Source organism: Podarcis tiliguerta (assembly GCF_965153285.1).
Source record: "Podarcis tiliguerta genome assembly, chromosome: 3".
Lineage (NCBI taxonomy): Eukaryota > Metazoa > Chordata > Lepidosauria > Squamata > Lacertidae > Podarcis > Podarcis tiliguerta.
This window is the reverse complement of record NC_139536.1, coordinates 86,214,845-86,229,135: the sequence shown is the minus strand read 5'-3', so window position 1 is coordinate 86,229,135 and position 14,291 is coordinate 86,214,845. Positions and strand designations below refer to the sequence as shown.

General features: G+C 43.3%; 1 long non-coding RNA gene across 1 annotated transcript in view; it reads left to right on the top strand.

Annotated features, from left to right (window-relative positions):
- The window catches only part of LOC310673429, a 90,066-nt gene extending 77,905 nt beyond the window's left edge, over positions 1-12,161 (top strand). Inside the window, exons 9-10 of the long non-coding RNA XR_014508997.1 lie at positions 11,111-11,234; positions 12,062-12,161. This is a non-coding gene — a long non-coding RNA (uncharacterized lncRNA). The remainder of the gene's footprint in view (positions 1-11,110; positions 11,235-12,061) is intronic.
- Positions 12,162-14,291: the final 2,130 nt, after the last annotated feature.

Genomic DNA, 14,291 nt, shown 5'->3' with positions numbered 1-14,291 from the left:
TCCAATGTGAGGATCGAAACCCATGACCCTGATATTAAGAGTCTCATGCTCTATTGACTGGGCAGTTGACAGCAAAATAAATTAAAATACAATTTCCTATTTTGGGTCTCGGTCTAGGTAACTTTAAAGGGGAGAGGGCACCTCTTGAGCTAGATTTGATTCATGGACCTCCAGCTGTTGTTCCCAAATCAGTGTAATGTAGCATTTATAAATATACTCCATCTTAGACAATGTCTCTCACAGGGCTAGCTTTAGGTGTGAGGGGGGCCTGGCAAAATGCTTTCTATAGGTCCCCTCAAGCACCACCACCATCATGCTCTGGGACAGGCACCTGTGACTATTCTAATTATCTAATTATTCTAATAATGGCCCAATGTAACATCCTTCCAGGGCACACTGTGGGGAGTTTAAAATGGTGGCAATCCAGCTGCCCACTACTCCATTCTTAGTCTCAGAGATAGGTATAAGAGCCTAGAAAAGGCATCTGCCTAGGTAGGCTTTGTCTGGTGCTTAGGCCCTGACTGTTTCTTAAGGAGACCAGGTGCTGAAATGGGGACTTGTTGCTTGAAGAACAAAAACCCTTTGTATCCGTGAAGCTGCCTCCTCCTTGTCTTCCTGTAACATGGCAACGGTGTTGCTGAGGGATGCTTTGCGGCTCACAGGCATAATGCGAATTCTCCCCCCTACAGAGCCAATAGCAATTACAGTTGCTCTTTGTATTGAAAAGGACATTCAATATGGTAACTGCACTGCTCTCCGAATGTCCTTTGGCGATTGACCTTTGAGATGTGGTGTCCATAAATTGGTTAGGATCCTGCTGGGATTTTAAGAGGATTTGTCACTTTGTAATCAATGGAAGCAAGCACTTTCACTCGGTATGATAGGATGAGCTTTTTGTCAGTCTAATTCCAACATTACCTTTAAAACAAAACCCCCCCCAAAATAATCTTGATTTTGTGTGTTTAAGAAATATTAATGTCAGTTTTGCCTTCCGCACTGAAACTGAGAACAGGTTGGTAGGTAGGTATATAGATTGATAAAGACTATGTGGGTTGTGACAACATCCTAGACTGCATAATGCAAGTTCTTTGACTGATGTTCACTTCTGGTGATCTGTGTTCTCCTTCACTTTAAAGGCTGCACATACCCACTGCATGTTATACCATAGAAGTGAATGGTCACCATTCACTATTTTGTTGCCTGTTGATTACTCATTCGTACTCCAAGTAGGGGTTGGTAACATAGAAAAAGTTTTTTAAAAAATAAAAATAAAAATTGTCTGTGTATGTGTGCATACTTTTTAAAAACAACAACTCCTTGGCAGGAATCTAAAGCACAGGGCAGCAGAAGTTCACAGGAATAGATAGAAGTGGGTAGCCCCGAGTCCATGTTGTACTTAAGGGAACAGTGCACAGTTAATGCATCATGCCTGAAGGCAACATAAACATCTCTTGGAGATACTGTTGATGTTGGAATAAAATTTGTTCACAGCACCTCCAAAGCAGAAAGTAAAGGTCATGGTATTTATGAGATTGGTTGGCCCAATAAATGTTGGTGCCTGAGGAGGCATAATGGGGAAGGCTGCCACTGCCATGGCATTTGCCACCTAACACAGTTGCCTCCCTTTGTCCCATGGTAGGACAAAGGCCCTGTTCCTGAGGTAGAAGTAAAACCTGCTCCAGCCATTGGGTTATCCAGTCCCTATAGGCAGGGTCTTACAGAAATGTTATTTATTTATTTTCTTTCAGTTATAAGCTACTTTTCCTTTGTTCCTAGGCATGTGGTTCTTAGGCAGTCTCTCATCCAGGCACTGACCAGACCCAGACTAGCTTAGCTTCAGCAAAGTGGTAGCTTCATGTGCCTTCAGGCCATACCCAGTGAAAGATACTGTCTCCCATAGGATTTTCTCTGTGCTACATTCCACAGGCCCTCTCTCTACTTCTCCTATTTATGTATGCCAAATATTTTTATAGTACTCTTCCTACAAATCCCAAGACAACAGCAAAACACAACGTAAGAAAACAATGCAGTGGTACCTCGGGTTACATACTCTTCAGGTTACATACGCTTCAGGTAACAGACTCTGCTAACCCAGAAATAGTACCTCGGGTTAAGAACTTTGCTTTAGGATGACAACAGAAATCGTGCAGCGGCGCCGCGGCAGCAGCAGGAGGCCCCATTAGCTAAAGTGGTGCTTCAGGTTAAGAACAGTTTCAGGTTAAGAATGGACCTCCGGAACGAGTTAAGTTCTTAACCCAAGGTACCACTGTACATTAAAACAACATGATAAATAAAAGCATTATAACAAAAAAATAGACAGACTTTTTATATTATTACTAACAGTTTGTTCAAGAGGGAGCTGCAATAAAATGTTGTCCTCCTGTCTAAAAGACGTGCTCAAGGATCAATTCCCTCCAGGCTTGGCTTTCCGTCCTCCCACCCTGCTGTGCTTTTCTTCTTCTTCCTTTTCCAACTGTTACGCTGTTATGCATTGCTAGTCCTAATTGGGCTGTTGTTTATTTTAATTCTCATCATCTCCTCCTCCTCCTCCAGTATCTCACATTCATCTTTGGATATCCGCCTCTTCAGGTTCTTTCCAACCTTCTCTGTTCTTTGCTGTCTGCATCCATATAAGCCCTGCTGTTAATTTTAGATCCTCCACCTACCAAGTTTGTCCCCTTAGGTTTTTGTTTTTTTAAAAAAATTGCACTACCTTTAAACCTTGGGGTGGCCCCGTTTTGGCTACAATCCGAGTGGCACTCACTGCCTGAGCTTGTGACTGAAAAAACAAACATGTTTGTAGCACCATAGAGTAGATTGTTCATTAACTGGTTGCAGTGGATGGGGGAGAACTCTGATTCAGGTTGCATTTAAAGGCAAACCTACCTGCTCTGCACTTTCTGAAACAATATGCAAACTCAAATGGCTTGAAACGTCATCCTTGAATCTTCATACTTCTCCAGATGTTGCTGGGCAGTTATGCAGCCACGTTATGTATATAAATGCATATACCAGAGTGATGCATGCATATATTGGTGAAAATGCATTATATAGGGAAATATGCTTTGCAAAAATGTCTATATTAGGCAAAACTGAATACAAAATGTGTCTATTAGGGGAAATTCACACCAAAATGTGGATGATGTTTCATTAGGATATTTTTCACACACACACACACCTCTCCCCAAAAATCTGCAAACCCAGATCCCCCCATTCCTAGCTGTAGCTGACCTGGGTGTTCAGGTTCTGGTTGCCTGGTCTTTTGCCTAGCAATTTTTCTGGTCAAAACTTCTCATAGCCTGAAAGTTTCATGTTTTATTCTCTCCCTTTCTCAGGAAATAAAATAAAATAGTTTTATTGTATGTGTCTCATTTTCTCGTCCTCTCGCAATAAATGTCTGGGCTTTATGTACTTTGCCAAGATCCGGCCACCCTCCATCGGAAGTGGGTGTGAAATCTGCACATGAATGAAACACGGGCAAGAACCTTGTTTATATTGTTATCCATGTGGAAGGTGAGCTTTGAGTCTTTGTTTGCTGCCTAAGCTATCAGTCATCAGTAAAACCAAGAGCGACCATGTGTTACTGGTCTTAGAGGAGGGAAATCTTTACCTACACCATGGTATTATGAGCTGCATAATCTGTAACTCTCTTCTTGGGCAATGTAATTACAACTGTGAAATGTTCCAAACAAAATCCTCTTGTCATGGAATCCTCTTTGCACCCTCTACCTCCCCCCCCCCCTTTTAGTAAAAGAACCAACAAAATCACATGAAGACCAATGACCTATGGAATCTTTGTGGTGGTTTTGACACCTGTGGCAGCTGTCTCCTTTGCCTTCATGAAGTCATATATATCAGAATAGTATAAATAGCTGTAGGGGGAGATGCAGCCTGAACTACAAAAGACTAGTTGAGCCAGGGAACGGAGCAGTTTCCAGAAATAGCTAATCCCTTGTCGCAAAAGTAATGTGTGAGGCAGAGGACATATACTTCATCTGGAGAAAGAGAGTGAGCCGTAAATGCAGAGATGAGTTGGAACAGCTCTATCTAGGACAAAAATTACCACAATCTGTAACAATGAAAACATGGACAAAATGGACAGGGTGTTATATATAATTTTGTAACAGACCACAGTAGCTACTTGATCATGACCAATGCAGCTGACTTGTAGAGCACAAAGGAAGCACTAAGGATCAGGGGAGGGGGGAATGGTGATAAGAATGTAAGATAATGAACAGTATCCATGTCTAAGTAAAACCAAGGGTTAAGGACAAAGGAGCCAGTCAGATTATCTGTCTACAGAGCAATGGTCAAATGCCTTGAGAATGTTGAAAGAAAAGGGTTGTGTCATGAGCCCTGGAGCATTGTTGAGGCTGTGCTTGGGTTGGCAGACATTGATGCAGGAGGTGGAAAAGGAAGAATCGGAGGGAGATACGGGAACCTAAGTTCTTAAATCTTAAAAAGCAGAGACATCACCTTGCCAACAAAGGTCCGTATAGTTAAAGCCATGGTTTTCCCGGTAGTGATGTATGGAAGTGAAAGCTGGACCATAAAGAAGGCTGATCACCGAAGAATTGATGCTTTTGAATTATGGTGCTGGAGGAGACTTTTGAGAGTCCCATGGACTGCAAGAAGATTGAAATCATCCATTCTTAAGGAAATTAGCCCTGAGTGCTCACTGGAAGGATAGATCGTGAAGCTGAGGCTCCGATACTTTGGCCACCTCATGAGAAGAGAAGACTCCCTGGGAAAGACCCTGATGTTGGGAAAGATTGAGGGCACAAGGAGAAGGGGACGACAGAGGATGAGATGGTTGGACAGTGTCCTCGAAGCTACAAACATGAGTCTGACCAAACTGCGGGAGGCAGTGGAAGAAAGGAGTGCCTGGCGTGCTCCGGTCCATGGGGTCACGAAGAGTCGGGCATGACTAAACGACTAAACAACAACAACAACAACAAAGTTGGAGGAGCGGGGAATTCTCCCTTTTCGCACTAACCTCAGCTGCTTTGGAAGGAGGAGAAGGGACAATGGCTCTCTTCTCCAATATTCTGCAGAGTGGAGAGCCTCGGTGGAGGCTGGAGAGAGTTTTGTTCAGCCAATGGGGCCAGGGAGGCTGACTGGCAGTGGCAGGGAGGTAGGTAGCAATGACTGAACAGGAGGGTGTGGCCTTGTTGCCTAGAATGAATGTCTACCTTTGTGGATAGAAGAAGACCCACCCACCTGGTCAGAGGTTTGCACCTGCAGTCTTGACATTCCCAAGAGAGTCTTGCAAACGAGCATGCCGCACTTCATATTTAAAAGCTGGTGGGAGGTGGGGAAACTTGTTGGGACATCTTCATGGCTTCCATCTAGTTCTCAACTTCTTGCCCTGCTCTTGAACTCCTGAACATTGAGTCTGCTGCCATGACTGTACTATTACTTGCCTGAATAAAGATCACTTCCTTACTTACAAGTAGGAGCCTCTGTCTGCATGTGTTGGGTGGGGGACAGGACAGGTTGCTCTTCTCCGCCTGGTAATGGCTACCAGAGACTTTTGACCTCTTTGATATTTTTTCCCCTGATAGAAGACGACAGCTGTAAACTGAACAGTTAAAAAACAATCACAATGTTAAAGCACTGCTAGACTGACATCCTTCATTGTAGGGCAAAGAGAGTAAGACGGCAGTAAATGCTGGGATTTTAAAAATCGTGTACGGCAGCCAGTTGGCTTTCCTTCCTGTGACCTGCCAGTCATTGCACGGAACTGGCTGGGGATTTGGAGCATTTGGCAACAAATGAATGGGGAAATTGGCTGGATTCCTTCCTCCAAAAGTGACAGCTGTTTTCAAGCAGCCCCACAGGTTAGACATGCCACTAAATCTGGAACTCAACCACAATTTTCCATATCATAGGCAATTAGTAGTTTATTAAAATATCACTGACCACCCCCATTTGGACTTTCTGGAGGTTCCCATAGCTTATTCTGAGACTACTTATTTCCCTGACAGCATATGTATCTGATCATGCATTTGTATTCCATATGCTTGTTGCTTTGCCATCAGTGCACATCGCGCCTTACATTGTAACCAAATTCATTTTGTGTGTGTGTGTGAATTGCTATTCACAACTCCTCCAAATGTGTGTGCCTTCATTTCTTCACATACTGTTTATGACCATCTCACCTTTCTGCCATGCATTCTTGCCACTGGAGCAGAGGCAACCCAAGACCATATAGTGATATCTTTTGGCCCCTGGATGCCAAGGTAGCAGACCAACCACTAGTGAACAAAATCACAAGGAGGAGCATCAGCTTTGATGATGCAACGTAACCCATGAATGATGGTCATTACTGAGGCAGTGTGAATGAGCAGCTGGGGTTGGTCCAGGAGAGCATGCTCTTAAACTCCATTTGTTGCTAAACCAGAACACAGGAAACCTCACAGAAGCTGCTGCACCTTCCCAGACTATTTCAACATACAGGCATGTTCTAGCTATGTTTACATACACACAGACTCAATGGAAACATACCCAGAACCATCAGCAGCTGGAAAATGTTAAAACCCAGAGTCTCCAGTGAGCACTGTTGATTATAAGACCATGAACCACAGAGTTATCAAGGAGGGGTGTGTCATAGTGCATAAGACAATCTGCTATGATAGCTGAAGTTTGTCTGAGTAACAACAATGAGCATTGCTTCAAAAAGACACCCTCAACATACCATAAGATAGACCAGCAAATCCCTCAACACCTTTCCATGACAGCAGCATAGGAAACTAATTTCTACTACAGTATTTGTCGGTTTTGACAGTGGTTCTCTAAGGTATTAGACAGATTTTTCACATCACCTATTATCTGATCCTTTTAACTGGAGATGCTGTGAGGGATTAAACATGGAACCTTCTGCATGAATGTATATACTGAGCTGTGGGTCTTCCATGATCTGCTTCAACATAAATACTAATGCAAATGTTACTAGGCAATGAGTTCTTTGTTGCCAAGCTAGACTGGCCTTATGCCCCCAAAAGATAGGGGAATATTCCTAAGCTGTTTTTCCACTAAGAAATAGATCAAGATGTGGGCAAGTTGGTTGTTAGGCATCTCTTTGAATGAGCTTATTGGAATGAACAGTAGTTGTTTGGTAGTTAGAGCCAGTGGTTGCAACAATGCAAATATATGTGGGAAGAAGGAAGTGACTGGTTTGCAAGATGTTGTGCTCACAAAAACAGTCAACTTTGTATTGGACAACCTTGCTGTGATCCCTGCCACTGTGATAGGAATTTTATGGTATTAGATATATGGTAATGTTCATAACTGCACATACATAGATCAACACAGGAAGACCAACCTGGAACCATTTTGATTCCTGAACTGACCAAATCTTTCCTCACAAGATATGTCTTAAAGCCTCCCCATTGTCTTCTTTCCTCACAAGATATGTCTGTTTGAATAAGGTGTGACCTGGCCCAGGAAATAAGTATTTTAACACTACAAAAGAATGGCCAAGCACCCCAGGCAATCCAATCAAGTAACTTGCTAGACAGGAGATAGTAGAGGTGAGAGGAGAAAAACAACATTTAAATTCCTGTGATGTATGCATGTACCTGAGGGGTGGTCTTAGGTTATACCCCGTCTGTGATGTATGCATAATGTTTCTGGGGGTGGTCCTGATCTAGAGAATGGGATTTTCAAAAGTCTTTATAAGCTCTGGCACAGCAATCCTGGGGGGTCCTCTTCCTCTCCTGCGTGGGAGGGGAGCACCCTGTTGCAACAGATCAATAAAGATCAAGCTTACTAGCTGCTTTGCTTCTCAATATTCTCTGGTTGGCCTCTGTTATTTTCTCCTACCAATAGGGAACCTATGTAAGGACTCTATATGGGCTCTTGGATACCCCATAAGGGAAAAGGGCATATTTTTATTTACAACACCACCCTGTATTGTTCCCAGTGGAAACAAAATAGTGGGACTTTCTCCCAGGAGAAACATTGCAGGTTTTCCCAAACATACACTGTTATTTCCCTCACCCTCTGAACTTTCTGATGGGAGCCCTCATTGCTGAAATGGTGAATTGCTTCAACTATCCAACTTCTGAACTGAAAACATTATATAGAAAGGTTCTGTGTGTCTGTTTCTGGAATTCTATGAACCCCCCATTTTATGTTATTTTGTCATGTTAGGTCAAAAGGGGTTTGTGGTTGTGTGTGTCTTGTGGGGGGGGGGGGGAGAGACAGAGGACAACATGTTTGTAGACACGGACTTAGCAGCCTGACTTCAAATCCCACTTAGCTTTAGACTTCCTGACAGGCCTTGGGCAAATTACTCTCCCAGGCTCAGTTCCACATGTGTTCAATTGAAACTTCAAGCATATTGCTTTGAGGGTACATTGGAGAGGCGTGTAAAGGACCTTGCGTCTCATATACCACAAATAACAGTTGAGTAACTTTGTGCCCATTGCCTTTGATTCCGACTGATCTTTAACTTTGGTTCTCTCCTGCCTGTTCTTTTGAACGTTCTCTTCCTCCCTTAGGTAGTCGCTGCAAAATATTTGTGGGAAGCCTTTTACACAGCACCACATAACTCAGCTTGAGTGCCCTGGCTATACACAAACCATCTGCAAAAACAGACTGTAAAATGTACACCGAAAATAATGACCCAAGCAAGCAAAGAGACACTACACTCATAAATAAAAGACGGATTCAGACACCCTCCAAAGATATATTGCAGGGTTTCCTGGTGAACTGAACATCTGCAGGTGTCTCTTGGATTAACTGCCATTCTTTTCAACATGGCATGGTTAGTGACTGCTGTTTATTCTGTTGGCCAGGTATATGGCACAGGCATCCAGCTAAAAAGAAAAGAAAGATTGTTTTCTTTCTTTCTTTTTACTGTTTGCATCAGGGAGGTGAATGATCAGGCAGTATTTCTGCCTGAGGTGTTGGCACTTCTGTTACACCATAACACAAGCACCATAGAAATGGAGCCTATGAAAGGGTCTTGCAACAAGAGTTATCTTTGCTGATCCTTCCTGTGTTGGGTGGATTGCTGGTTAACAGCCCAGGGTGGAGAGTTAATGCTTCATCACTAATTGTTAGGCTACTACTGGCTGGGGATCCCTCTTTGCTTTTGAATTAGATACCCCTGACAGCTTGGGGAAGGTGAAGTCATGGAGAAGAGAGACATTAGAAGAAAAGGAAGAGAAGGGAGCTGAACATTTTAAGCTGGAGTTAGAGGGAGGCAAGAGGTGCAGCCTAGAGAATTGCATCTTGGGACCTGCCTTGTCAGAGTGCCTGTTTGGTTATAGCAGAGTTGGGGAACCTCGGGCTCCTGGGAGTTGAATGCAGCCCCCAGGTCTCTTCCTAAGTCAGTGGTGTCCAAACGTGGCCCTCCAGCTGTTTTGGTACTACAGTTCCCATCATCCCTGACCAGTGGTCCTGTTAGCTAGGGATGATGGGAGTTGTAGTCCAAGAACAGCTTGGAGGGCCAAATTTGGCCGCCATTGTGATTATCTCCTCTTCAGGCCACACCCTGTCCTGTAGGATAATACCTATTGCTCATTAGGATAAAGATTGGGCATTGGGGATGTAGGAACATTTGACCTTCTTATAGATGGAATGTGGTCTACTGTACAGAGGTCCACCCATTGTTCCATTGCTTCACCCATCGCTTGTTCCATCCGTTATTATTTTTTTGACTCTGGTCCCATTCATTTTGCCTTTGTCTCTAGCTGGTATGGAGCCAATATAGAATGGGGGAGAGATTCCCCCACCCCCGCTTACAGTATTGCACAGTTGCATTAAGTCTCTAGTGCCCCCAAAGCTGGCAGAGCTGCTGTCCCCAGAACCCAAGACAGTGGGGAGTAGGGTATCCAAGTTTTTTTTTTAAAATGGACAAGGGCTTCTGCATGCTTGATAGTAGGAGAGGGCAGCACTCCTGCACCTTTAATAGTTAGAAAAAGAAGGGATTTCAGTAGGTATGGCTTGTTATGAAGGTGGTGGTGGGGATTCCCCCCCCCCAGCACCTGAGATGCCTTGGGCCACCCCTGCAACTGCTTGCCACAAATACCCTGCTTCAGTGCTAAAACAACACAGGAAGCGCCTATGTCCTACATGAGCCCTTTGACTGAAATTGTAGAACTTTTGCCCTCTTTTATGTAGAACGGTGTGCTCCTCAGAACTACTTCTTTTTATTTGTTTGACCTTCCTAATGAGAACACGTTGATACAGCTATGGTTAATGAGCCAATTATTCTTTTTCTTCAGAATAGCATCCATGAAAGCATTCCACCACCACCCCTCAAGTTTACGGTGGGAATCAATTAAAACCTATCCTATTATTTATATTTTATTACTGTTTGCATTTGGTAAGCCTTCCTCAATGAGATAATTAATTGGTCAAGAATAAAACTGCCCCTGAAGCCCATAGAGATTCCTGAACAGGCAATTCCAGCTTTGCAGTTAATTTCACAAACTTAATTTCCTGAGGATGACTAGACCTGGCTTGTTGCTCTCGTTGCAACAGAAGGGAGCAAAATCTCATGAAATTACATTCTGCAGTGGATTCAAAGTTAAACCTAAGATAACCAATGACTCCAAACTATTATCCCTAGTACTGGAGGCAGCAGCTCAGGATGGAACATCTCCTTTGCATGCAGAAGGTCCTAACTTTGGTCCATGGGATCTCCAGGAGGACTGAAAGAGGCTCCTGTCTTGCCTTTTGAATATATATTTACCAAACAATTATTAAAGGCACAGGAGCACAATTCATGACCAAGGGTCGTAATGCTGATGGTATCTGGCAATAGCATTGGGGAGTATTAAAATAAATACCGTATTAGAATAAAAATAGGTGAAGCTTGTTTGTTTATCAAAATATGTTCTATGTTACCACCAGGGTTTTTTGTGTTTATATTTTTTACAAATGTGAAGGCGTTTTAGTTACCCTGTGCAATATTTAAAAAAGCCACTTAAAGCCAAACTCAATGTTACACTGTGAGTGGAGCTGATGTTAACAACATTGCACTGGTATATGTGTTTAACGATGAAAGCTGGAAGTTTGAGAGGAGAAACGATAGCAGGTGGGGCGTGCAGGTGTGTTGTTTAACCCTTTCTTCTCTGACCACCCCCCCCCCTTTCAGAATCATGCTTTCACCTGCTTTCCAGTCCTTGAAAAACCAGCGGTACAAATTAAAAGCAACCAACAGAAATGGAGCAGAGTTCACAGGGCCACTCATCAGCCATAGGAAGTTTCTTCTGGACAAGGTAGGATGCTGCATCTTCTTTGGAAAGCCCCAGAGACAAGGACTGCTCCAACTCACAACATCAGCAAGGTGGAGCAGTTGCTCATTGGCACAGGTGTTTCCAATTCAGATGCTGAGAGCATGTGGAACAGTGATCACAATGCAGAAGTTTCAGGCTACATCCACACAATGTATTCAAAGCACTATTATAATAGCACTTTAACAATCATCGCATCCTCCCCCCAAAAAACAGGAACCCTAATTTGTTAAGGGTGCTGAGAGTTGTTAAGAGATCCCCTATTCCCCTCACATACTTACAATTAGCAGAGGGGGTTTAGCAATCAATCCCTCTTCCTGGGGAACTCTGTGAATTGTAGCCCTTTGTCTCAACAACTCCCAGCAGCCTTAACAAGCTACACTTCCCATGATTCTTTGGGGTATGTAAAATGTATGGTGCGGGTGTGGCCTGAGCAGTGGTTGGGCTTGTATGGGAAGAAGCTGAACTAAGCTGCTAATGTACACTGACCTACTCCATGTGGCACAAGGACTTTTGAATGGACTGTGAGTGCTCTGCTGATTTCATTGCCTCAAGTAGCCCCATGTTTCCTCTGGCCACCTCTGTGCTATAAGGTGGATGGATAGTCCTTAGTCAGCTTCTAGTGGGCCTCATAATAGGGCTTCTCTAATAGGGCAAGTAAAGAGGTGTGGTTGCTTCTGGCAGCAGGTTCTTGAGAGTGAGCAGCACATGTAAATTAATAAAAGAAAAGAGTGAGCAGCAACAGCAGCAAGATGTTGGAATACAGAGCTACGTGTGTCGCATTGCGTACCTGAAGTAGCCTATGTCCTCAGGTGTGGTAGTGGATGCTGTTTCCCCCTCCGCCCTCTGGTGTCGAAGCAAGATTCAGTCAGCTCCTGTGCATGGAATGGGAGATGCCACCTTGCCCCTTACCTCAGAAATGTCGTGGGCTGGCTCTGGACTCGGGCTTTGGGGTAAGTAGTTGGTATGAAACTTTAGGCAGCTATACTTCCTGCACCTTCCTGCTGTGTTCCTAGTTGATAAGTGCGTAGAAGAAAGCCCTCAGGCACCTTGTGAATCTAAGTTTCATTTTAGGTTTGTTTTGGGTTTGCTGTTTTGACATTGTGAGGTACAGAGTAATCTGTGTTTGCATGTAAAAGCACTCCGCGTTGCTTGATGCTGGAGACCTTTGGAGCTCTTGCTTTCCTCCAAGTTCCCTAAAAATGCACGAAAATGGATTTTTTTTTTTTTAAGGATTGCTATGCCAGATGTAGTGCTTTTGTAGCCAGCCTAACAGCTTGGATGGAAGTGCATTATCTTCCACCGCCAAACGCAAGAGGCAAACATTGTGGAGCAATTTTCAGTCTCTTCTGGAAGTGATGTGAAGGCAATCCTTTTAGGGTTTTATTCCCCAGTGCTTGCAATGAACAATTGAAGCTGCACTATTACTTGAATCCTCTGTGAAATTGGAGAAGCAAATTAGCTGTGAAAAATGCAAGAATTTCCGAAATACGGGGGACTAATGTGACAACTGAGTATTATGGCATAATTGAATTAGTTCTGTGGTACGGATTTTAAATAAGGGAAACAGAATAGAGCAGGGCTTTTGTTCCCAAATGAAAGAATGGATTTAACATTCCAGGGCTCAAGAGCCGCAGTTCAGTGTAAGAGAAAGTAAGTGTCAGAGGGCTTTTTGCCACCTAAGTGTGAATATTTGTCAAAGCTAAAGGCTTGCAGTAAAATACTCTGGTATAAACTAGAGAAGTCTTTTGAGGTGGCTCTAATTTATTTATGGATGCACCACACAGGCTGTTTATTATCAGCTCTGTTTCCCCAAATGCTTGTTGTTTTTAATGAATGCAAACGAGAGCCATGATTACACTGTCTCCTTTTTGACTCCCGTAGTCCTAGCCCCAAACTGTGTATTCGTTGGATGTAATGTGTGAACAGCTCTCTTTTCCCATCATGTCCATTAGGGATGGGAAGGTCAACCTATTTCTGTTCTCTGGGTCAGTTCTTTGTGTGCTCAGTGATCCTAGTTTCTCCATTTTAAACATCCGTGCGCACACACACAAAATCTAAATTGAACCAATTTTGTGTGATCTCCCCCCGCAAAAAACACACACACACACACCATCCAACTGTATTCCTAATTTTGATCAGGATACAGAACAGGAGATGGTAAATTTTCTGTGTGCATGGTTCCTCCTCTCGTTTCCTTTCTTTAATGGAGGAACGTTCAGTTACATGAGTTCTCATTGGTAGTCTTTAGTGATGCAGTTGAGCAACAAGTTTATACCATCGTCTTCTCTTTGTGAGAGCTATGCCTAACAGTGCAATTCTAAAAAAAATAATCTGGGAGGTTTTTAGCTCCCCCCTGCCCACTTTGCAAAAAAAACACCCCTAAAATGAAACTTCTTTTATGACAAAGAATTTATGACACTATATGTGCCTATCAGACAAAATGAGTTATCAAAGGAAGTATGCCAAGCATGAAAGCCATATCCCACTATTCTGTGATTTGCTGTAGACACAGTGGTTCAGCTCTCCTGACCACAGAGGCTACCTCCTTCACTTCAGTGCAAGAAGCTTGTGCTTTCCTTTGTAATCACAGAATGAATCCTCCCATTTACTAAGGCGAATGGGATATCTAAAGGATTCAGGGAAGCGTACATGGGAGTCTCTGGATGGCTATATCTTTTTCCTACCCCCTCTTTCCATATTTGTATGGCTGAGAAGTTGTTGGATTATTCCTATTGTTTGAGATTGTCCAGCTGAGCCAACTTCAGTCCTTCTCCAAATAGCTCAGGCTGCAGCAGTCTTAACTATACTATTTACTCAGAAGTAAATCCTATTGAATTAAGTGGAGCTTACTCCCACGTAGCTGGGGTTAGGTCTGCAGTTTTAGTGTGACTCATGTGGGGCAGTTATACTACCCGCCAATCTGTGATTTTAAGATTACCTAGCACTCCATCGTGGATAAGCAAAGAAGTCACATCAAGGTTACTGATTAAGCCTGCCTAGAAGAGGGGGAAATCTAGTAGCAATTTCCATCCAAGATAA